Consider the following 26,190-nt stretch of genomic DNA (forward strand, 5'->3'; position numbering starts at 1 on the left):
CAAATCCCAGCAAGGACAACATCTGCAAGGATTTTGTATGTTCTCCCCGTGTTTGCATGGGTTTCCATCTCAGTAAACAAGCAGCCATAGAGTGTCTGGAAACTTCCCACACACTTTTCTTAGCCAGCACTGCTTCTCGGCAGGGTTGGATGGTCCCACCAGAGAACCCTCAGGTGTGCCCTGGCTTCTACATCAGGAGAGTTCATAATATTGCAAACTTAGCAGCTGCTATGGGGCTCTTGAGCGAGGGAGAAAGGGGAGCCCACAGAATCAAATCCTCTGGTGGGCCCAATGTTTTTAAATCTGAAACACCTTCTCAGTGGGAGTTGTATTTCATCACAGCCATATTCTTTAGCTCGGTGAAAGGACTGGCATAGAGGGAAACCGTATCTACTCCAGCTGTTATTTTTCCGATACCAGGTTCTGCCAATTGTCATACATGACCATTCCTGGCTGTATGTTCAGCGGTGAGAGCCACAGATCAGGCTGCTGTGTTACAGCTTTCAACATCTCTGCAGAGCTGGGCAGTTTGTCACCTAAGCATTAAGCATGTTATCTTCAGCACAGCCTGTTGCCGCTTGGCCAAGGCAGTGCTGCAGTGCTTTCAGCTTGTGACTGATGTGGTCATTTTGGAGATGGAGGAGGAGGTGCAGGAGCTGAACAATAAGATCACATTGCGGTTACATTGGCGACTCTGTTTCTTAGACTAAAGAAAGAGGCTACTTTTTTTTTTCATTTTTTTTTTACGTTATTTTTTAAGACAAATGCATTCACCGGGAAATGTAATTTTAACATTTTACAACCTTATCTGACAATGTGTTGTGTGACACATCATCAGATGCCTCCTGTTTTATTTATGATGGAGACACTCTGAAAGTCACAAAACCTATTTTTATAGGGCCATCAGGCGGCCCTTACTGTTCTTAAAAGGCCATCAGTCGGCCCTCGCTATTGTTAGAGAGCCATCAGCTGGCTATGCTTTGTTGTTCCCATTATTAACGAGTTGGTCTCCTATACTGTTATTGCATATGCAGTGACCTCAAGGGCTGCCAAAAATTCGGACGCAACCCAATACCCCTTTGAAGAGACATAGAGGAGAGTCTCAGTAAAAAAAAATGTTCCCATTATAATGGAGCGGGTCTCCTATAGTGGTAATGCCCATTCTGTGACTGCAAGAGCTGCCAAAATTTTGGAAAAACCCCACTAAGAATTTAAAGGCACATAGAGCAGGGCCACAGTAACGAGTACGACATGTTCCCACTAGAAAGGAGAGAGTCTACTATACAGTTATAGGGTATGCAGTGAGTCCAATGGCTGACCAAATTTAGGAAAAACCCCACTAACAATTTAAAGACACATAGAGCAGGGCCAAAGTGAGTACGACATGTTCCCATTAGAAAGGAGAGTGTCTGCAATACAGTTATAGGGTATGCAGTGAGTCCAACGGCTGACCAAATTTAGGAAAAACCCTACTAACTGTAACGGGTCTGGGAGGCGGAACCTCTGGGCTACTATACAAGGGGGCGGTCCTTGTAAGGGAGCGGGTGGCGACCAGGCAGGCAGTCACAGCAGGTGACCGGGACAGTCTCTAGAAGAACGGGTAGGAGGTCACGGCAAGTGACCGGGGCAGTCTCTGGGTGAACGGGCAGATGGCCACGGCAAGTGACCGGGGCAGTCTCTGGGTGAACGGGCAGATGGTCACGGCAAGTGACCGGGGCAGTCTCTGGGTGAACGGGCAGATGGTCACGGCAAGTGACCGGGGCAGTCTCTGGGTGAACGGGCAGATGGTCACGGCAAGTGACCGGGGCAGTCTCTGGGTAAAGGGTTGGTACGACCTGTGGCGGCTGATGGTAGACGTGAGCTCCCAGGTGAGCAGGCGAGAGTCTCTGGATAAACGGGTGGTCACAGCATGTGACGGCGGAGCCTCCAGGAAGACCAACAGACAGGCGGCAGATGAGCGCTCCCAGGTGAGCGGGCAGAAGTCTCTGGACAGGCGGGTGGTCACAGCAGGTGACGGCAGAGCCTCCAGGTAGGCTAGCAGACAGGCAGCAGATGAGCGCTCCCAGGTGAGCGGGCAGGAGTCACTGGACCGGCAGGTGGTCACAGCACGTGACGGCAGAGCCTCCAGGTAGGCTAGCAGGCAGGTAGCAGATGTGCGCTCCCAGGTGAGCGGGCAAGCTGGTCCATAGACAGACTGACAAGAGTTGGAAGGCAGACCGTGGGACCTCAGGCAATCAGGCAGGTAGTTGATGTGCGCTCCCAGGTGAGCGGGCAAGCTGGTCCTTAGACAGACTGACAGGAGTAGTAAGGCAGACCGTCGGACCTCAGGCTAGCAGGCAGGTAGCAGAATATCAGGCAGGAATAAGACAGCAGGCTGGCAGGAATCTGGCAGGTATCTGGCAGGTAACTGGCAACGGGACCTGAGGGCTGAAGCAGAGTAGTGAACAGTGCAACAACATTGCTCGGGCACCTCCATTTTGGAGGAGGTGCCTTATATATGGTGAAGTCCTCCGGCCATTGGCCGGGGACTCCTTAGGACGGCCGGGAAGGAGCGCGCGCTGCCAGCAGAGCGGGAGGAGGACGCCGGGCTCGGAGCAGAGAGGTGAGGGGAACAGCGTCCCTGCCTAGCAGAGGGCAGGGACGCCGACGCTACAGTACCCCCCCCTTTAGGCCCCCCCTTTTTTAGGCCAGACAGAAATTTAGCAAGGATGAGAGGGGCATGGATGTTCTCCCGGGGCTCCCACGTTCTCTCTTCAGGACCAAACCCCTTCCAATCTACTAGAAAAAAGGTCTTCCCTCTTACCCTTTTGGTGGCCAGAATGTTCTCTACCTCAAATTCGTTTTCAGCGGAAACCGGAGCAGGAGGCGTGCCTGTAGACTTGGAAAAAGAGTTAAGTACCACAGGTTTGAGGAGAGATACATGGAAGGAGTTAGGGATCCGCAAGTTGGCCGGAAGTTTCAATTTATAGGCCACCGGGTTGATCTGACTGATGACCTCCAGAGGACCGATGAACCGAGGCCCTAACTTATAGGAAGGAATCTTGAGCCGGACATACTTGAACGAGAGCCAGACCTTATCCCCTGGACAGAATTGAGGAGGATCCAGATGTTTTTTGTCAGCATGTCTTTTCATACGCTCGGATGACAGAAGGAGTGCGGACTGGGTACTCTCCCATGTGGAGGAAAATTTGTTAACAAGAGATTCCGCAGCCGGATTGTCCACCGAGGTGGAGACGGGAAACGGGATCCGAGGATGCTGACCGAAGACTACAAAAAACGGGGATTTGGAGGAAGATTCGCTCTCGTGATTGTTGTACGAGAATTCGGCCCATGGCAGGAGATCCACCCAGTCAGAATGGTGGGCATTAACGAAGTGCCGGAGGTAACTGGTCAGGATCTGATTGATCCGCTCCACTTGACCATTAGACTGTGGGTGGTAAGCGGAGGAGAAGTCCAGGGTGACGTCTAGCAATTTACAAGTGGCTCTCCAGAAACGAGAAGTGAACTGTACCCCACGATCCGACACGATGTAACGGGGCAGGCCATGAAGACGGAAGATGTGGCGGATAAAGTCTTTAGCCAGCTCGGGTGCAGACGGGAGGCTTGGCAGGGGAATGAAGTGAGCCATCTTGGAAAAGCGGTCAGCGACCACCCAAATGACCGTACAACCGGCAGAGACGGGAAGATCAGTTATGAAGTCCATCGCTATATGCTGCCAGGGGGCAGCAGGTACTGGCAGAGGAAGAAGGCGACCGGCTGGCAGGTGTCTCGGAACTTTGTTGCGGGCACAGGACACACAGGCAGAAACAAAGTCTATTACATCCTTGCGCAGGTTAGGCCACCAGTAGTGCCGGGAAATAAGCTGGAGGGTCTTTTTCTGACCGGCGTGGCCAGCTAGTTTAGACGAATGACCCCAGTGTAGGATCTTCTCCCGATCAGGTACCGATACGAACGTCTTACCGGGAGGGAGACGATTTAGACTCACGGGAGCCACCTGCATTACTCTGGCGGGATCGATGATATGTTTAGGTTCTTCCTCGAGATCAGATACCAGAAAGGATCGGGACAAGGCGTCTGCTTTAATGTTCTTGTCAGCCGGGCGAAAATGTAGAACAAAATCAAAGCGAGCAAAAAACAAGGACCACCGGGCTTGGCGTGGATTAAGTCTCTGGGCATGCTGGAGATAAGCCAAGTTCTTGTGGTCAGTGTAAATTATTACCGGATGAAGAGCCCCCTCGAGTAGGTAACGCCACTCCTCCAATGCCAGCTTGATGGCCAATAACTCTCGGTCTCCTATGGAATAATTGCGCTCTGAGGAGGAGAAGAGTTTAGAGAAGAAGCCGCAAGTTACCATCCTCCCGGAAGAAGATTTTTGAGTAAGTACAGCTCCGGCTCCAGAGGAGGAGGCGTCAACCTCCAGAAAGAACTGCTTGTTGCCGTCCGGACGATGCAGCACCGGGGCGGAAGAGAAGGCCTGTTTTAAGGAAAGAAAGGCCTCCTCTGCTTCGGGCGGCCACTCTTTGGGATTAGTACCCTTACGGGTGAGCGCGGAAATTGGGGCAGTCCGGGAAGAGAAGCGCGGTATGAAGAGGCGGTAGTAGTTGGCGAAGCCCAGGAACCGCTGAATGGCCTTCAACCCCTCCGGTCGGGGCCATTTCTCGATGGCAGACAGTTTCTCTGGATCCATTTGTAGGCCGGTCTGAGAAATAATGTAGCCCAAAAATGGAAGCGAGGTCTGCTCAAAGAGGCACTTCTCATATTTAGCGAAGAGGTGGTTCTGCCTGAGCCTGAGCAGGACCTGACGAACGTCCCTCCGGTGAGTCTGGAGATCCGGAGAGAAGACCAAGATGTCGTCCAGGTACACCACAACGCAGGAGTAGAGAAGGTCCCGGAAGATGTCATTGACCAACTCTTGAAAGACGGCAGGAGCGTTACAGAGACCAAAGGGCATTACCAGATATTCATAGTGGCCGTCCCGGGTGTTGAATGCAGTCTTCCATTCATCCCCTTGACGGATACGGACCAGGTTGTACGCCCCACGGAGGTCCAGTTTGGTGAAGACTCTAGCCCCCCTCAGGCGATCAAATAATTCTGGAATGAGCGGAAGGGGGTACTTATTCTTCACCGTGATCTGGTTAAGGCCTCTATAGTCTATACAGGGACGGAGAGAGCCGTCCTTCTTTTTTACGAAGAAGAAGCCTGCTCCCGCCGGGGAGGTAGATTTCCGGATGAATCCCCTGGCCAAATTCTCCTCAATATATTCGGACATCGACCGGGTCTCAGCAGTGGACAATGGGTAAATACGCCCACGGGGAGGAGTAGTACCGGGTAACAGGTCGATAGGACAGTCGTATGGTCTATGAGGGGGTAATGTCTCTGCCTCCTTTTTATTAAAGACATCAGCAAATGACCAATAGGGAATCGGAAGTCCAGGTAGATTAGTTGGGGTAGGAGAAGGACGGACGGGATGAACAGGAACCAAACAAGTCTTATGACAGTCCTGTCCCCAGCGAAGGACTTCTCCGGTCTGCCAGTCAAGCACGGGTGCATGTCTCTGGAGCCAAGGTAGACCTAGTAAAAGGGCGTGAGAGAGTCCAGGCAGAACATGAAAAGAGATGCTCTCAGAATGCAGCATTCCCACCTGCAGAGTTACGGATTCTGTGATGAGTTGGATGGGACGTGGTAAGAGGCCTCCATCCACAGCAGCGACAGATATTGGTACAGCCAGAGGTTTGGTGGGAATGCGGTATTTTTCTACCAGGGACTGAGAGATAAGATTCCCGGCCACTCCAGAGTCAAGTTGGGCTAGTTCGAAATAACGATTCTCCCCGCAGATAATAGAGACTGACAGTAGCAGAGATGGAGAGGATTTATTCTTGTCTAGGTTGACCTCTCTGAGCGAACCTAGACACAGGCGTTTCCCGACCTCTCCGGGCAGGTACGGATCCGGTGCTCCTTACTGCCACAGTAGAAGCAGCTCCCTTCGGCACGGCGCAAGTCCTGACGGGTTTTGACCATCTTGGTCTGGTCGACCTGCATAGGCTCAGGAGAGTGTACCTGGGGAGAGACGGATTTCTGAAAAGTAGGAGCTAGACGTGGAAACCTCCTCTCACGGGTGACCTCTTTGGCACGCTCCTGGAACCGTAGGTCAATCCGGGTGGCAAGAGTTATTAGGTCATCGAGAGTGGTAGGAATGTCCCGACCGGCAAGTTCATCTTTAATACGGCCGGACAGACCCTCCCAGAAGACAGATACCAGAGCGTCGTTATCCCAGGCCAGCTCCGAGGCAAGGGTACGGAACCGTATGGCATATTGGCCCACGGTGAGACTTCCCTGACGGAGGCGTAGCAGAGATGATGCGGATGAGGTCTTCCGTCCGGGTTCGTCGAAGACTTTCCGGAAAGCCATGAGAAAGGCAGGCAAGTCAGACACCAGGGGGTCTCCTCTCTCCCATAGAGGATTTAGCCAGGCCAGGGCCTCCCCGGTGAGATGGGACATGATGAAGGCAATTTTGGCCCGGTCGGAGTTAAACTGGTGGGACAGGAGTTCAAAGTGCAGGGTGCACTGATTTATGAAGCCCCGAGCCTGGGCGGAGTCGCCTCCGAAGTGAGGAGGTGCAGAAAGCCGGGGTCCGGGGTAGGATACCATGGTATTGGTGGGCAGCGGAGCTGCCGGGTTGCGAGTCATGGCACTGGCGGTGGTTGCTGGTGGAGCAGTCAGAGTGTCCAGACGAGAATTGACATTCCGCAGGTGACCCAGGATGGACTCCTGTTGGGACCTCTGACGGGACAGTTCATGACAGAGGTCCGAGAGCGAGGGAGCTTGGGTGCCACCGGGTTCCATGGCCCGAGCAAACTGTAACGGGTCTGGGAGGCGGAACCTCTGGGCTACTATACAAGGGGGCGGTCCTTGTAAGGGAGCGGGTGGCGACCAGGCAGGCAGTCACAGCAGGTGACCGGGACAGTCTCTAGAAGAACGGGTAGGAGGTCACGGCAAGTGACCGGGGCAGTCTCTGGGTGAACGGGCAGATGGCCACGGCAAGTGACCGGGGCAGTCTCTGGGTGAACGGGCAGATGGTCACGGCAAATGACCGGGGCAGTCTCTGAGTGAACGGGCAGATGGTCACGGCAAGTGACCGGGGCAGTCTCTGGGTAAAGGGTTGGTACGACCTGTGGCGGCTGATGGTAGACATGAGCTCCCAGGTGAGCAGGTGAGAGTCTCTGGATAAACGGGTGGTCACAGCATGTGACGGCGGAGCCTCCAGGAAGACCAACAGACAGGCGGCAGATGAGCGCTCCCAGGTGAGCGGGCAGAAGTCTCTGGACAGGCGGGTGGTCACAGCACGTGACGGCAGAGCCTCCAGGTAGGCTAGCAGACAGGCAGCAGATGAGCGCTCCCAGGTGAGCGGGCAGGAGTCACTGGACAGGCAGGTGGTCACAGCACGTGACGGCAGAGCCTCCAGGTAGGCTAGCAGGCAGGTAGCAGATGTGCGCTCCCAGGTGAGCGGGCAAGCTGGTCCATAGACAGACTGACAAGAGTTGGAAGGCAGACAGTCGGACCTCAGGCAATCAGGCAGGTAGTTGATGTGCGCTCCCAGGTGAGCGGGCAAGCTGGTCCTTAGACAGACTGACAGGAGTAGTAAGGCAGACCGTCGGACCTCAGGCTAGCAGGCAGGTAGCAGAATATCAGGCAGGAATAAGACAGCAGGCTGGCAGGAATCTGGCAGGTATCTGGCAGGTAACTGGCAACGGGACCTGAGGGCTGAAGCAGAGTAGTGAACAGTGCAACAACATTGCTCGGGCACCTCCATTTTGGAGGAGGTGCCTTATATATGGTGAAGTCCTCTGGCCATTGGCCGGGGACTCCTTAGGACGGCGCGCGCGGCCCCTTTAAGAGGGAGGGAGCGCACGCGCGCCCTAAGCACAGTGGCCGGGAAGGAGCGCGCGCTGCCAGCAGAGCGGGAGGAGGACGCCGGGCTCGGAGCAGAGAGGTGAGGGGAACAGCGTCCCTGCCTAGCAGAGGGCAGGGACGCTGACGCTACACTAACAATTTAAAGACACATAGAGCAGGGCCACAGTAACGACAAATTCCCATTAGAAAGGAGAGGGTTTCCCATAGTGTTGGCATATGCAGTGAATGCAAGGGCTGCCAAAAATTGGGAGGCACTCCAATGCCACTTGGAAGAGACTTAGAGGACCTCATAAAAAAATGTTCCAATTAGAAAGGAGCGGGTCTCCTATACTTGGAATGCCCATCTACTAAGTGTATGGGCTGACAAACATTTACCCCTGGGGGGTACCCATGAACATACTGTATAATTTTTTTTTACAGGCATCATAAACACCCTTTAAAAAAATTATGTGGGTGTGGCATCACAGACCATGGTCACCCTGATGATATGATGGTGGAGGATGAGGATGAGGAGTAGAGATGAGCGTTGTTCTACTCGAACTGTTCGCCAATCTCAAATTCGAGCTGTTTTGGGCGGTGTTCGAGCCGTTCGGCGAACACGAACAATTTGAGAAAAATTCGGCTGTTCGAGGTTATGTTCGATAACTGTTCGTGCACCAAAATCATAACTGGATTTTTTCTCAGTAATGATGAAAATTAATGTTAATACGCAGTTTGAGTGTACAGCGGGGTGGGGGGAGGGGCAGGGGATGGATCTCTGCAGGAACAATGAAGATCTCCATTTTTTTTTTCTCTTTCCCGCATTTACAGTGGGGAGGTGCCATCTGTCAGCCTATCAGCAGCGCACACACGGAGCGAAGTGCTTTTTTTCACACAGGCAAGGGCATGTGTCATTGGCAGTGTATGTCACATGTCCTTGCCCTATAAGACCAAGCCATTTTCCCCGTCGCCACCATTTTCTCACTGCTGCAGCTGTGTGTTAGACGGCACCGCTGTTGCTGTGTGCGCTATACCTTGTTAATTTCAAGCCAATTTTCGCACAAATCTACAGATAGCTTGGGAGTAGGGAATAGTTGTGATTGCAGTCCTTTTAAGGACTAGGTTACAGCATTTCCTACGACTTTTATCAGGCAGGTCTGTGCTCTTAAATAGATAGATTGTGGGAGTAAAGACTAATTGTAATTGGAGTCCTTTTCAGGACTAGGTTACATCAGTTCCTATCAGTTTTTGCCAGGCAGGTCTGTGCCAGTGCTGTGCAAGTTTTTTTCACAGCATTTGGCTGAATCTAGCAAAGCTAATCCTTTTTGGCCTATTGCAGAGTGTGTTAGTCAGTGGAGTAGCCTATCTGTGTTGCAAGATATACGACCTGTGTATAGAATACCAATTTTTTTACTGCACCTAGTGAAGTAAAATCTTTTGGGCATAGCATCATTCTATTAGTCCATCTATACTGACCTCCATCAGGTTGCAAATTGAATATAATTTTTTTCTGCATCTAGCTCTGAAAAAATATTGGGCTTCTAGCTGTGTGTGGGACTTGTTGTATTAGTCCATCTATACTGACCTCCATCAGGTTGCAAACTGCATATATTTTTTTCTGCATCTACCTCTGAAAAAATATTGGGCTTCTAGCTGTGTGTGGGACTTGTTGTATTAGTCCATCTATACTGACCTCCATCAGGTTGCAAACTGAATATATTTTTTTCTGCATCTACCTCTGAAAAAATATTGGGCTTCTAGCTGTGTGTGGGACTTGTTGTATTAGTCCATCTATACAGACCTCCATCAGGTTGCAAACTGAATATATTTTTTTCTGCATCTACCTCTGAAAAAATATTGGGCTTCTAGCTGTGTGTGGGACTTGTTGTATTAGTCCATCCATACTGACCTCCATCAGGTTGCAAACTGAATATATTTTTTTCTGCATCTACCTCTGAAAAAATATTGGGCTTCTAGCTGTGTGTGGGACTTGTTCTATTAATCCATCTATACAGACCTCCATCAGGTTGCAAACTGAATATATTTTTTTCTGCATCTACCTCTGAAAAAATATTGGGCTTCTAGCTGTGTGTGGGACTTGTTCTATTAATCCATCTATACAGACCTCCATCAGGTTGCAAACTGAATATATTTTTTTCTGCATCTACCTCTGAAAAAATATTGGGCTTCTAGCTGTGTGTGGGACTTGTTGTATTAGTCCATCTATACTGACCTCCATCAGGTTGCAAACTGAATATATTTTTTTCTGCATCTACCTCTGAAAAAATATTGGGCTTCTAGCTGTGTGTGGGACTTGTTCTATTAATCCATATATACAGACCTCCATCAGGTTGCAAACTGAATAAATTTTTTTCTGCATCTAGCTCTGAAAAAATATTTGGCCTTCTAGCAGTGTGTGGGACTTTCTCTATTAGTCCATCTATATTGACCTCCATCAGGTTGCAAATTGAATATAATTTTTTTCTGCATCTAACCCAGCCAATAGTTTTGGCCTAATACCACAGTTTGGCCACTCAGCTCTGCTCGGTTCCCATCCATTGTTTTTTTGTGCAAACAACTCCAGAGTTCTTAATTAGTTAACCACCAAAATGAGTGGAAAAAGGCCTGCTGCTGGTGGAAAGGGGAATAGGCGTGTTGGGAAGGGGAAAAAAGGTTGTGTCCGTGGGGTAGGTGTTAAAGCAACAGTAACATCTGCAGAAGAAAGACCATCTTCCAGCCAAACTAAAATGTCTACTTCTTTTAGCGGATAATGTGATAAGATCCCTTTCTTACGGCCACGCCAATCGCTACAAATTCCAGATGAGGCACAAAAACAGCAGGTGCTTCAACGGATATCAAGTGCTCCTTTAAGTGGGCTCTCCTCCACATCAACTTCAACATCACAAATACTCCAGTCCTCAAAGGTGTCACCCCAATCGCACTTGCTTCCTCACAGCTCCCAAATCTCCAGCTGCCCGTCTGAGTATGAGATAGAACAGATGGTTGAGTCTGCAGAGCTGTTAACTCATACTATAGCCTGGGAATCAGAGGTCGACTCCAGCGCTTCTGTGAATCCAGACGAGGAAATGATCTGCACTGATGCCCAGAATCTTTATGAGTCGGATCCAGGACCAGACGCAGAAGGTTCTGACCATAATGTAGACCCTCATTCCCAAACTGTAACTCATGTTGGTGGAGACAATGAGGAAGACGATGATAAGACTCAAATACCTGATTGGAGCGACAACTTTAGTTTTTTGTCAGGGCAGGAACAGGTTGGCTCTGAGGACGACGGGTGTGATAACGCACAGGGTGATGATGATGAGGTTGGAGATCCCACTTACTGTCAACCCACAGTCAGCCAAGAGATGAGGTCAGCAGAGGAGGTGGAGGAAGATGCTAGTGACGATGAGGTCAGGTTGCGCCTTCCTGGACAGAGACGTAGTACTGGAAGCACGTCAACAACTGCATCCTCAAACACAACTCTGCCTCTCACCACAAGTCGTGGTGGCTCTTCAGGTCGCATGGGTGCTAAGCCTTGCATAGCCTGGGCATTTTTTCAGATCGATAAAGATGACCCAACTCGTGTTATCTGTAACATTTGTCAGCAAAAGCTAAGTAGAGGCCAAAAAATACATAGTTTGAGTACTTCATGCATGAACCGGCACATGGACATGAAGCATAAGTTGCAGTGGGAAGCTCACTGTGCTACAATGCGGCCTAGCCGGCCGGGCCAACCACCGTCTGCCATATCTTGTGCATCCGCGGCCTCTTCATCCTCTGTGACTGGGGGGACAGCAGTCACACCTGTTTTGGGGCGCAGACCTGCCACCTCTTTATCCGCAACAGCCAGCGTGATTGGCAGGTCATCATTTTCTTTGGAGGTGGTAACACCAGCTGGTGTTGAGCGCTGTCCGACATCGATAGCACCACCTTTGGATCAAGGCAACCTAACATGTCCGCCTGCATCTTCCTCACAGACCGGCAGTTTGCTGGGGACACCCTTATCAACCCCGTCTAAGCACAATAGCCAGCCCTCGGTCCCTCAGATGTGGACAAGTAAAAGACCATTTCCTCCTAGCCATGAGAAAGCTAAGAGGTTGAATTTCACCATCTGCAAGTTCTTGGCTACAGAAATGCTGCCTTTCCACCTGGAGGACACAGAGGATTTTCGAGACCTTATGTCCGTCGCAGTGCCCCAGTACCAGATGCCCAGTCGGCACTACTTCTCAAAGAAAGGTGTGCCTGCGCTCCACCAGCATGTCGCACACAACATCACCGCTTCTTTGAGAAACTCTGTGTGTGACAGGGTGCATTTCACCACAGACACTTGGACGAGTAGGCATGGACAGGGGCGTTACATGTCGCTGACTGGGCACTGGGTAACTATGGTGACAGCAGGACAAGGGGCTGCTGTCCAAGTCTTGCCGTCCCCACGAGTTGTGCGTCAATCCTCTTTATGTCAAAGTTCCTCCACTGCTTCTGCCTCCTCAACCACCTCTCGGTCTTCCACCTGCACCCAAAGCCTGTCTGGTCATGCCACAAGCTTTCTAACTGCGCAGAAGGGATCCTGCACACCTCCTTACTATGCTGGCAGTAGGGCTCAACGTCATCAGGCGGTTTTTACATTGAAATGTCTGGGAAATGTGAGTCACACAGCTGAGGAGTTGTGGTCAGCTCTGGAGAACCAATTTCATGAATGGTTGTCTCCACTGGACCTGAAACCAGGGAAGGCCGTGTGCGACAATGCTGCAAACCTGGGTGCGGCCCTTCGCCGGGGCAATGTCACACACATGCCTTGTGTTGAACCTGGTTGTCCAGCAATTTTTAGCCCACTATCCCAGACTAGATGGCCTTCTGCAGAGGGCACGGTCGCTGTGTGCTCACTTTCGCCGTTCGCATCCCGCAGCTCAGCGACTTACATCTCTACAGAAGTCGTTGGGCCTGCCACTTCACCGGCTAAAATGCGATGTGCTTACCCGGTGGAATTGAACTCTGCACATGTTGCAGCGACTGTGGCAGCACCGACAAGCCCTGGTGCAATACGTTCTGACGTATAGCCTGGGCCAACGAGATCCAGAGGTGGGGCAAATCACGCTGGAGGAGTGGTCTCAGATCAGGGACCTATGCACCCTTCTGCACAGTTTTGAAATGGCGACGAAGATGTTTAGTGCTGACGATGCCATTATCAGCATGACTATTCCGGTGATTTACATGCTGGAGCACATGTTAAACAGAATTTGGAGTCAGGTGGTGGCACAAGAGGAGGTGGAGGAAGTAGAGGAGGAGGAGTTGTATGTGGAAGGGCTAACATCTACAAGGTCCAGACGGTCGGCAGCACCAAGGCGGCAGGCATGTGAGGGTGGGGGAGATGGTTTTACCAGGGCGCATGGTAGCAGCCAAACTAGTGAGGAAGGTGCAGGAGCCCAGGAAGAAGTGGAGGACGAACTGATGGAAGACTCATCAGATGAGGGAGACCTTGTGTCACGCTGACTCTGTATACTGGAGGTAGGGGGCCTAAGCTGACCCTAAGCTGGGGCCCTGACTAATCCCTCATCCTGGAGGTACTGTTAAAGGTACAGAGGTCCAGGCCGCCAGCGTAACCCCTACCTCCTGAAGATCCCTGCACCTCAGTAATCTAGTCCTGAGAAGGACCCCGATCACAACCAAAGGGAACAAGAAATAATATGCCCAAACACAGTATTTAGACGAACGAGACAGTACAAGGGAAAAACCAAAACCACCTTGCATACAAACAACTTCTCAACTACAACAGAGGGAAAACCAACGGGAAAGGAGATAAATGATAAAGCGAGGAAAGGGAAAAAACACTTCCAAGTACACTTATCTCAGCAACTCCAAACACCACGATCCGCTCTGTCAGTCTGAATGAAATGCTTTCACCGACACCTCCCAGACAGACCAGCAGGTATATGAAGGAGTCTCACTACAGAAGTATTGATTGCAGCTGGGCGAGGCTGGACCTCATCTAGCCCAGAGAGAGAGAGAGAATTAACTCCCTCACTGCCGAGAAACACAAAGCACCAACAAGTCAGCTGCGAGAAGTCAGGCTGTGTACTCGTGACGATCTTCGTGGCAACACACCCGTGACAGTACCCCCCCTTCTACGAGGGGCCTCCGGACCCTCAGGGCCAGGTTTATCCGGGTGAGTCGTGTGGAAGGCCCGAACTAATCGGTCTGCGTTAATATCCGACGCAGGAACCCACATCCTCTCCTCAGGACCATACCCCTTCCAATGAACCAAGTACTGAAGGGACCGGCGATTAAAGCGTGAATCAATGACCCTCGATACCTGGAACTCCAAGTTACCATTGACAACCACCACCCCCTCCTGAAGGATAGGAATCGGGTCGTCCGTATTCCCGGCCCCCGGGAAACTACGAGATAAGGCATCCGCCTTTACATTTTTTGACCCAGGACGATATGTAACGACAAAATTAAACCTGGTAAAAAACAATGACCACCTAGCTTGTCTGGGATTCAGACGTTTCGCGGACTCCAGATATAGCAGGTTCTTGTGATCGGTGATGACGGTGACCGGATGAACTGCCCCCTCCAGAAAATGGCGCCACTCCTCAAAAGCTAACTTAATGGCCAAGAGTTCCCTATTGCCGACATCGTAATTCCTCTCAGCGGACGACAATTTTTTAGAGAAAAAGGCGCACGGATGCCACTTACCAGGGGACGAACCTTGTGACAATACTGCTCCCACCCCTACCTCGGAAGCGTCTACCTCTACAATGAATGGCTGAGACGCATCAGGTTGAATGAGTATGGGCGCCGAGGCAAAGCATTTTTTCAAAGAGGAGAATGCTTGACAAGCCTTGTCAGACCACCTAGAAAAATCCGTCCCCTTTTTAGTCATGTCAGTGAGAGGCTTAACCATGGACGAGAAATTACGAATGAACTTTCGGTAATAATTAGCAAACCCCAGGAAACGTTGTAGTGCCTTAAGATTCTCTGGCCGATCCCACTCAAGAACTGCCCGCACTTTCCCAGGGTCCATACGAAAACCGGACGCTGAAACCAGGAAGCCTAAAAACTGGAGTTCCTGTACGGCGAACACACACTTTTCCCACTTGGCATACAGTTTATTATCCCGCAAGATCTGTAACACCTGCCTAACGTGCTCCTGATGAGACACCAGATCCGGCGAGTAAATTAGGATATCATCCAGATATATGACAACAAACTGTCCCACCAAGCGGCGAAAAATGTCATTAACAAAGTGTTGGAACACCGCCGGGGCATTAGTCAGACCGAATGGCATGACAAGGTTCTCATAATGCCCCTCCGGAGTGTTAAACGCCGTCTTCCACTCATCCCCCTCCTTCATCCTAATCAGATTGTACGCCCCCCTGAGATCCAACTTAGAAAACCATTTGGCGCCCACGATCTGATTAAAGAGATCGGGAATAAGTGGGAGCGGATACGGATCTCGGACCGTAATCCGATTAAGTTCACGGAAATCCAGGCAAGGGCGTAGGCCTCCATCTTTCTTCTTAACAAAGAAGAACCCCGCAGCCACCGGTGAAGATGAAGGTCTAATATGCCCCTTAGCCAGACTTTCTGAGATATAATCCTTCATGGCCTGCCTCTCAGGACCAGAAAGGTTATACAACCTAGCTTTAGGTAACTTGGCCTCTGGGAGCAGTTTTACAGAACAGTCATACACGCGATGAGGAGGTAGTTCCTGACACCCTTTCTCCGAGAATACATCCTCAAAGTCCGCCAGAAATGGAGGTAAGACCCAAGGAGTAACCGCACCAATGACCGTGTTCATGCAGTTTTTATTACAGAATTTACTCCATTGGCTTATCTCCCTGGTTTGCCAATTAATAACCGGGTTATGCTTAGCTAACCAAGGAAGGCCCAACACAATAGGAGTGGGAAGACCCTCCAACACGTAGCAAGACAACAGTTCTTTATGTATTGCCCCCACTTGAAGTTTTACGTCATGCACAACTTGCAAAAAACTTCCCTGCCCGAGAGGCCTGGCATCGATCGAGAATATGGGGATGGGTTTAGCCAACTCACTCAACCGCATACCTTGAACCCGGGCAAACCGAGCATCAACCAGATTAGCCCCGGCCCCACTATCCAGAAGAACAGATATCCTCTCAGTTCTCGTACCCACCACCACCTCCGCCGGTACGAGAAACTGAGACGAACCTAGGGACGAAATACCTACTCCCAGATTGCCGTCCACCACACAACCTGGGATCAACAGTTTTCCGACGACTCTTCACTCTGCAAGGGACGGGATGGACACCCCCCAATAAAATGTCCCTTTCTCCCGCAGAAGAAACACCTTCCTGCCTTATGGCGCACCACCGGTCCCCTCCCCCGAAATGATGTCCCTCCTAATTGCATAGGCTCCTCTGGACTGACCAGGGGAACCACCATATGAGGGGACCTTGTAGGAGGTGGAGTCATCACAGGGGGTAGAGTTATCCCGCACCTCTCCCGAAGCCGTCTGTCCACGCGAATAGCGAGGGCCATAGCGGCTTCCAGAGACACGGGAGAGTCATACTGTGCCAACACATCCTGTAATTTGTCGGATAAACCATGACAAAACTGGCTCCTAAGAGCCGGGTCATTCCACTGGGTGTCCGTGGCCCACCTACGGAACTCCGAACAGAATTCCTCCGCCGGACGATCTACCTGCTGGATCCTACGTAACTTAGACTCAGCAAGGGAGATCCGATCTGGGTCATCATATACGAGTCCCAGGGCAGCGAAAAACCTATCCACTGTCTGGAGAGCCGGGGAACCCGGGGGAAGAGAGAACGCCCAAGATTGTGGGTCCCCTTGTAGGAGCGAGATGACAATTCCCACCCTTTGTTCTTCACTCCCCGATGACCGAGGCCGCAGCCGAAAGTACAATTTACATGCCTCCCGGAAAACAAAAAACTTGTCCCGCCCCCCAGTGAACCTATCAGGGAGAGCTACTTTAGGTTCTGGTCCGGCTTGCTCCTGAGGATGCCAAACCTTGGACCTAACGTCCGCCAGCTCCATGGACAAACTCTGCAATTGCCGAGCTAGACCGGCTACTGGATCCATAGTAGCTGGAGAAAAACTAAGTGGGTCGGTGAAAATGTCACGCTGACTCTGTATACTGGAGGTAGGGGGCCTAAGCTGACCCTAAGCTGGGGCCCTGACTAATCCCTCAACCTGGAGGTACTGTTAAAGGTACAGAGGTCCAGGCCGCCAGCGTAACCCCTACCTCCTGAAGATCCCTGCACCTCAGTAATCTAGTCCTGAGAAGGACCCCGATCACAACCAAAGGGAACAAGAAATAATATGCCCAAACACAGTATTTAGACGAACGAGACAGTACAAGGGAAAAACCAAAACCACCTTGCATACAAACAACTTCTCAACTACAACAGAGGGAAAACCAACGGGAAAGGAGATAAATGATAAAGCGAGGAAAGGGAAAAAACACTTCCAAGTACACTTATCTCAGCAACTCCAAACACCACGATCCGCTCTGTCAGTCTGAATGAAATGCTTTCACCGACACCTCCCAGACAGACCAGCAGGTATATGAAGGAGTCTCACTACAGAAGTATTGATTGCAGCTGGGCGAGGCTGGACCTCATCTAGCCCAGAGAGAGAGAGAGAATTAACTCCCTCACTGCCGAGAAACACAAAGCACCAACAAGTCAGCTGCGAGAAGTCAGGCTGTGTACTCGTGACGATCTTCGTGGCAACACACCCGTGACACCTTGATCACATTTCTGTTGTGCGAGGTTGGGGGGAGAGGACAGAGGAAGGAAGCATGATTGTTACCTCGCCACCAACACAACAGGGACTTGGTGCTCCTGGATGCGCAACACACATGAGTGCCTTCTTGCTGCACTACCTGCAACATGACCCTCGAATTGTGAGAATTAGAAATAATCCTGACTACTGGGTTGCCACACTGTTAGATCCCCGGTACAAAAGTAAATTTGCAGAAATTATTCCTGCCATAGAAAGGGATGCACGCATGCAGGAGTATCAGCAGAGACTGTTGCAGAATCTTACATGTGCTTTTCCACAACATACCAGTGGTGCACGTAGTGAATCTCACAGTTCCAACTTGCTAACCGTGGGACCGTCAAGTGTTCAGCACTCAAACCGTAACAGAACCACAGTATCTGCTGGTAACATCAATTTTGCGGAATCATTTCACCACTTTTTTAGCCCATCCTTTGCAAGGCCACAGGAGACAAGAAGTCTGACACATAGTCAACGCCTAGAGACGATGGTACAGGAGTATCTCCAAGTAAACATTGAAGCCATGACTGTGTCACTGGACCCTTGCTCTTTTTGGGCTTCCAATCTGGATAAATGGCCGGAGCTAGCCACTTACGCCTTGGAGATCTTGTCATGCCCCGCAGCCAGCGTTCTGTCTGAACGTGTGTTCAGCGCTGCTGGTGGTGTGCTGACAGATAAGCGCACGCGGCTCTCCACTGATAATGTAGACAGACTCACGTTCATAAAGATGAACAAATCATGGATCCGAAATGACTTTTCTACCCCTGTGTCATCCTGGGGAGAGTAAAAGCTTGATGATTGGTTAAAATCACCCTACCAACCGTTTTAAGCTTTCAAATTACTAATCATGTTTATCTGTATCTTGGCTGGAAAATAATTTGGGCTTTGTAGCAGTGTGCAGCACTGATTCTATTAGGCCATCGATAATAAGATCCACCAGATTTAAAATTACTAATCATGTTTATCTGTATCTTGACTGGAAAATAATTTGGGCTTTGTAGCAGTGTGCAGCACTGATCCTATTAGGCCATCTATACTAAAGCTTCACCAGATTTAAAATTAATAATAATTTTTAGCTGCATCTAGCCCGGAAAATAATTTTGGGGCTCCGAGATGCGCAAGACACATAAGTGCCTTCTTGCTGCACTACCTGCAGCATGACCCTCATATTGTCAGAATTCGAAGTAATCATGACTACTGGGTTGCCACACTCTTAGATCCCCCAAACTTTTCGATCAACCTTTTCATTTTAATAAAGACCAAAAAAATGGTCATTTTTGAAATTATAAGCATTAGCAGGTTATTACAAACTGAAATCAAACAGTTTTCAGCTCAAAACTTTATTCTAGGTGATGTTACATTTTCACATAGGACCCCTTGTTCGAAAGGAGCTTCTGAACTCTCTCGTCCATTGAATTTGTCAGGTTTTGGATGGTTTTTGCTTCAATTGTTTTGCATGAGGACAGAATACCCTCCCAGAGCTGTTGCTTAGATGTGAACTGCCTCCCGCCATCATAGACACTCCTTTTAATGATGCTCCAAAGGTTCTGAATGGGGTAGAGGTCAGGGGAGCATGGGGGTCACACCATAAGTTTTTCCCCTTTTATGCCCATATCAGCCAGAGATGCAGATGTTTTATGTGCAGCATGAGATGGTGCATTATCATGCAGAAAAATGATCTTGCTGTGAAATACACGGTTCTTCTTCTTGAACCATGGCAGGAAGTGCTGTTTGAGAAAATCCACATACATTATGGAGTTCATCTTTAGCACCTTCAGGGATCCTAAAGGGGCCGACAATCTCTCTCCCCATGATTCCAGCCCAAAACATTACTCCACCTCCTCCTTGTTGGTGCTGTAGCCGTGTTTGCGTGGGGTGTCCATCAACCAGCCATCCTCCACTCTATCCATCTGGACCATCGAGCGCTGCACGGCACTCATCCGTGAACAAAACAGTTTTGAAATCAGTCTTCATGTAATGTTTGGCCCACTGGAGCCGTTTCTGCTTGTGTGAAGTGGATAGAGGAGGTCGACAGGATGGCGTATGCACAGCTGCAAACCTCTGAAGGACCCTGCATCTTGTTGTTCGGGGGACGTTGGAGGCACAAGCAGCTTCAAAAACTTGTCTGCTGCTACGACAAGGCTTTTTTGCCGCTGCTCTTTCAACCTGACGTAATTGCCTGTAGGAAAGAGTCCTCAATTTGCCCTTATCAGCACGCACACGTGTGTACTGTGAATCAGCTACATACTTCTTGATTGCCAAGACACTTCATCCTGATCATCGCACAATGTTGATTGTAGTCATGCCTTGACCTAAACACTCCACAATTTGTTGCTTCTCAGCAGCCGACACATCGTTTTTCTTTCCCATTTTGGCAGACAATGTAGGCTGCTTAATAATGTGAGACAGCCTTCTTAAGTAGTCTTACCTTTCATTGGACACACCTGCCAAACTAATTAGCACAGGTGTCTGCAATTGCTTACAGTGATATAAAGAGCCCTGACACACATCACCATCAATGAGTTTAACTGACAAACAAACAAATTCTTCCCTTATCACTCCGAAACACTTTTTGCATAATAATTTGGAACACAGTGTACATGTGCTTTTCCACAAAACACCAGTGGTTCACGTAGTGAATCTTACAGTTCTAACTTGCCAACCGTGGTCTGTATGGAGTTGTTCAATAAAGGGCCCAAAATTAAGATAACATAGATGGGAGAGGTCTCTATGAATAGGAATTCCTAAGTATTTGATACCCTGTGAGGGCCAGGCAAAGGGAAAGTTGGACTGGATGGAATCCTATATGGATTTGGGGAGGGAGACATCGAGGGCCTCAGACTTCGCTGCATTGATTTTAAAATTTGACCATGTAATAAAGTGATCTATTTCAGCCATAACAGCATGGATGGATATATGTGATTGAGTGATATATACTAGGACATCATCAGCAAATAGAGAGCACTTGTACTCGGTGCCTCCCACCTCAATCCACCTAATATTGGGGTTATGGCGAATTGATGAGAGCAGGTGCTCCGTCACTAGGATGTATAAGAGAGGGGACAGAGAACATCCCTGCCTTGTCCCATTGGTGATTGTGAAAGGTGATGAAAATGTTCTGACGCGCCCCCTGGGCCTTGGGACACCCGGAGCCGGACCCTTTTTGGTGGATGCTGGTGGTTGTAGTCTCCGTGGCGGCGACCCGGTTCCGTGGCTCAGGGCGGTCAAACCAGTGGCGGAACTATTTATGTGGTTTTGATGTTTAAATGTCCGACTACGCCACCCGTGGATTGCGGTCAGAGTGAACCGCCGCTCCAGGGTAGACCGCTGAGGCTGGTGTTGTGGGTGCAGCAGAGCGTAGCATAACTCCCCACGGGAGGAGTATAGCCTCAGGGCAGTGTATGCGGAGGATGGGGGTGATGGTGCAGGGCAGCAGCAGTAATGACACGGAGTCAGTGATGCAGTCCAGGGCCTTTACTCACAGTTCTTATTATCCAGACCACGTCTGCAGGTAACGGCTGCCCACGTCGTACTGTGCTCACCAGGTGAGGGGCTCAGACAACTCCCAGATAACTTTGGAGTGCTTCACAGGACCCCCTTTGTGTGTCCTTTGTCAGGCCTTTCTTACCAACCCTTCTGTCCGGCTGCCTCGAGCCTCCTCTTGGTAAACTTGGCGCCAGTTTCCCTGACCCTATGTGGTGCCTTCCTAGCGGGTGTAGCGAGGGGCTGCGCCACATAAAATGTCACAGCCTCCTGTTTCTAGCTGAGGGTCGTTTCCTGCCTCCACTAGTTTCGGGGACCGGTCTCCCCCTTTGGCCTGACCCCTCCACGCAGGTGGATTCGGGCGTGCGGTGGTGACTCGCCCGTCCGCACCCCTGAGATCCCTTCGTTCCTCGTTCCTGGAGCCTTCTCCGCTCCTCTTCCTTCCTTCTCCCTCTTCCAGGCCTGGGCCTCTGTTACTAGGCCCGCCTCCGGAGCAGAGCTCATGCAGAGCCCCTGCTCCCTGCCACTTCTGCTCAGACTTCTCTGCACTGAACTAAGATGGTGCCCACCTTTTATACTCCCTTCTCAATGCACCCAGGAACTGCTTCCTCCCTGCTCCTGCACTACAGGGTTCCCCTTCCTCAGTGTTCCCTCCCCCCACTCCAGCCAGGGACAGGGACTGTCGTGCCCATCTCAGGGGCATATTGGTCGCCCTGCCCCACGGCAATGTGGTGTAATGCATGCAGGTGTCGGGTCCTGATCCACACTACATCCTTACCTGAGAGTGAGATATCACACCTCTGGGTGAGGTGCAATACCTCTGCAGCAACCGAGCCCTCAGGGTGCTACAGTTCCATTTATCTTCAGCCTAGGTGACGTATTGCGATACAGGGCCGTGATTTTGGCTATAAAAGGGTCCCCTAGACCCCTACCCCAAGCTTTTTAAGAGAATCATATATGGCGTGCCAGGAGACTCTATGGAATGCTTTCTCAGCATCCAACGAGAGTATCTAATTACAAATTTTTAACTGCATCTAGCCCAGGAAATACTTTGTGCCTTGTAGCAGTGTCTGCTAGTCAGCGGATTATCCCGGCTGTTAAGCAAGCTACACCACCTGTAGTTTGGACACTTAATTTTTTCAAAGGAAATGCTTCGGGACCACGGGATACTCAGTGAAGAGCATCAGGAGGCACCCCAAGGCATAGGGGCTCGGACTGGCAGTAGGATGCCTTGCGGTGGACAGCCGAGCTCGATCCTTATAAAAGCTTTTTAACTGCAGCAGCTTTAGTGGACGCTACTGGAGCTGGAATTACGCGGCTGCTGGCATGAGACTTGCCCTCCAATAGATCCTTGTAAATGGATTTAAAGTGTATTTATTCAAATTAGAGAGACAATTTAAATTAAAAAGCTTAGAGCTGCCTCCACCACAGAGGGGCTCGCTCGACCCACCAGCGGACAGGCACCAGTATTGGGAGAGGGGGGCTGGCCGTCAGGGTTCACCGCGGCTCTGGCACAAACCCGGCGACACGGAGGTGGCACGGGCAGGAGCGGACTGAACGTGTCGGCTTCTCACTTTTTGGATTTTAGAAGGGCATGACATGCCTATATCTGTGTCTCCCCCTCCTTTTACTCCTCCACCTCTTTTCTTTTCGCATGACTATATGTACTTGTCACTTTTCCATGTGTTAGTTGTGTCTTCTGAGCAGTTTGTCAGCTTTTGGACACCTTTGAAGGTGTTTTCTATGTGTTTCTATGTGTTTTTGTTTGCCTGCCATTGGTTTTAACGGTGTTCGAAGGTGTTCGACGAACAGTTCGACGAACACACGGGTGTTCGACGAACCGAACCGAACTCGAACACTACGGGGGTGGCTCAACACTAATGAGGAGGAGGACAAGAGCAAATAGCCTAAATAAGGAAGCTTATACCCATGTGTGAGTGTGAAAAGGTGCATGGGAATACACCTTCCAAAAAAAGACACTAGATTTGAGTTTAGGTTACGCTGCTATCATTCGGTGGTGTTGAGAAGTCTGGCCCAATCCAGCCCTTGTTCATTTTTATAAGAGTCAGCCTGTCAGCATTTTCAGTTGACAGGCGGATGCGCTTATCAGTTATAATTCCACCAGCAGCACTAAAAACCGGCTCTGATAAAACCCTGGCGGCAGGGCAGGTCAGGACCTCCAAGGTGTAGAGAGCCAGTTCATTCCATGTATCCAGCTTGGAAACCCAATAATTTTAAGGCACAGAGGAATCACGGAGGACATTGGTACGGTTGGCAAGGTACTCCCTCAGCATCTTCCCAAACTTTGCACTCCTTGTAAGAGTACCCCGTGCCTCAGGATTTGTGCGATTGGAGGGGCTGAGAAAATTCTCCCAGTACTTTGACAGTGTTCCCCTGCCTCTGCTGGATTGGCGTTGTGTCTCTCTCGCCTGTAGTCCTTGGTTGTCCAACGAACTATAACCTCTGCCGCCAGCGTTTTCAGATGGAAATTTTTTTAATAGTTCCGCAACAAGGCACTTCTGGTACTGCCCCATTTTCGTAGACCTGTCCGCCTCAGGAATAAGACATATAAAGTTCTCCTTGTAGCTTGGGTCTAGAAGTGGCACCAACCAGTAATGACTGTCACCCAAAATTTTGAGAATGCGAGGGTCATGGGAAAGGCAGCGTAGCATAAACTCAACCATGCGTGCCAGACTGGTAACTAGAGATGAGCGTTGTTCTACTCGAACTGTTCACCAATCTCAAATTCAAGCTGTTTTGGGCGGTGTTCGAGCCGTTCGGCGAACACGAACAATTTGAGAAAAATTCGGCTGTTCGAGGTTATGTTCGATAACTGTTCGTGCACCAAAATCATAACTGGATTTTTTCTCAGTAATGATGAAAATTAATGTTAATACGCAGTTTGAGTGTACAGCGGGGTGGGGGGAGGGGCAGGGGATGGATCTCTGCAGGAACAATGAAGATCTCCATTTTTTTTTCTCTTTCCCGCATTTACAGTGGGGAGGTGCCATCTGTCAGCCTATCAGCAGCGCACACACGGAGCGAAGTGCTTTTTTTCACACAAGCAAGGGCATGTGTCATTGGCAGTGTATGTCACATGTCCTTGCCCTATAAGACCAAGCCATTTTCCCCGTCGCCACCATTTTCTCACTGCTGCAGCTGCGTGTTAGACGGCACCGCTGTTGCTGTGTGCGCTATACCATGTTAATTTCAAGCCAATTTTCGCACAAATATACAGATAGCTTGGGAGTAGGGAATAGTTGTGATTACAGTCCTTTTAAGGACTAGGTTACAGCATTTCCTACGACTTTTATCAGGCAGGTCTGTGCTCTTAAATAGATAGGTTGTGGGAGTAAAGACTAATTGTAATTGGAGTCCTTTTCAGGACTAGGTTACATCAGTTCCTATCAGTTTTTGCCAGGCAGGTCTGTGCCAGTGCTGTGCAAGTTTTTTTCACAGCATTTGGCTGAATCTAGCAAAGCTAATCCTTTTTGGCCTATTGCAGAGTGTGTTAGTCAGTGGAGTAGCCTATCTGTGTTGCAAGATATACCACCTGTGTATAGAATACCAATTTTTTTACTGCACCTAGTGAAGTAAAATCTTTTGGGCATACCATCATTCTATTAGTCCATCTATACTGACCTCCATCAGGTTGCAAACTGAATCTAATTTTTTTCTGCATCTAGCTCTGAAAAAATATTTGGCCTTCTAGCAGTGTGTGGGATTTGTTCTATTTGTCCACCTATACTGACCTCCATCAGGTTGCAAACTGAATATATTTTTTTCTACATCTACCTCTGAAAAAATATTGGGCTTCTAGCTGTGTGTGGGACTTGTTGTATTAGTCCATCTATACTGACCTCCATCAGGTTGCAAACTGAATATATTTTTTTCTGCATCTACCTCTGAAAAAATATTGGGCTTCTAGCTGTGTGTGGGTCTTGTTCTATTAATCCATCTATACTGACCTCCATCAGGTTGCAAACTGAATATAATTTTTTTCTGCATCTAGCTCTGAAAAAATATTTGGCCTTCTAGTAGTGTGTCGGACTTTCTCTATTAGTCCATCCATACTGACCTCCATCAGGTTGCAAATTAAAAATAATTTTTATCTGCATCTACAGTACCTCTGAAAAAATATTTGGGCTTCTAGCTATGTGTGGGACTTGTTGTATTAGTCCATCTATACTGACCTCCATCAGGTTGCAAACTGAATATATTTTTTTCTGCATCTACCTCTGAAAAAATATTGGGCTTCTAGCTGTGTGTGGGTCTTGTTCTATTAATCCATCTATACAGACCTCCATCAGGTTGCAAACTGAATATAATTTTTTTCTGCATCTACCTCTGAAAAAATATTGGGCTTCTAGCTGTGTGTGGGTCTTGTTCTATTAATCCATCTATACTGACCTCCATCAGGTTGCAAACTGAATATAATTTTTTTCTGCATCTAGCTCTGAAAAAATATTTGGCCTTCTAGCAGTGTGTGGGACTTGTTCTATTAGTCCACCTATACTGACCTCCATCAGGTTGCAAACTGAATATATTTTTTTCTGCATCTACCTCTGAAAAAATATTGGGCTTCTAGCTGTGTGTGGGACTTGTTGTATTAGTCCATCTATACTGACCTCCATCAGGTTGCAAACTGAATATATTTTTTTCTGCATCTACCTCTGAAAAAATATTGGGCTTCTAGCTGTGTGTGGGACTTGTTGTATTAGTCCATCTATACTGACCTCCATCAGGTTGCAAATTGAATATAATTTTTTTCTGCATCTAACCCAGCCAATAGTTTTGGCCTAATACCACAGTTTGGCCACTCAGCTCTGCTCGTTACCATCCATTGTTTTTTTGTGCAAACAACTCCAGAGTTGTGAATTAGTTAACCACCAAAATGAGTGGAAAAAGGCCTGCTGCTGGTGGAAAGGGGAATAGGCGTGTTGGAAAGGGGAAAAAAGGTTGTGTCCGTGGGGTAGGTGTTAAAGCAACAGTAATATCTGCAGAAGAAAGACCATCTTCCAGCCAAACTAA

Source organism: Phyllobates terribilis, unplaced genomic scaffold, assembly GCF_046119375.1.
Source record: "Phyllobates terribilis strain yellow unplaced genomic scaffold, ASM4611937v1 Scaffold_3__8_contigs__length_932513732, whole genome shotgun sequence".
Lineage (NCBI taxonomy): Eukaryota > Metazoa > Chordata > Amphibia > Anura > Dendrobatidae > Phyllobates > Phyllobates terribilis.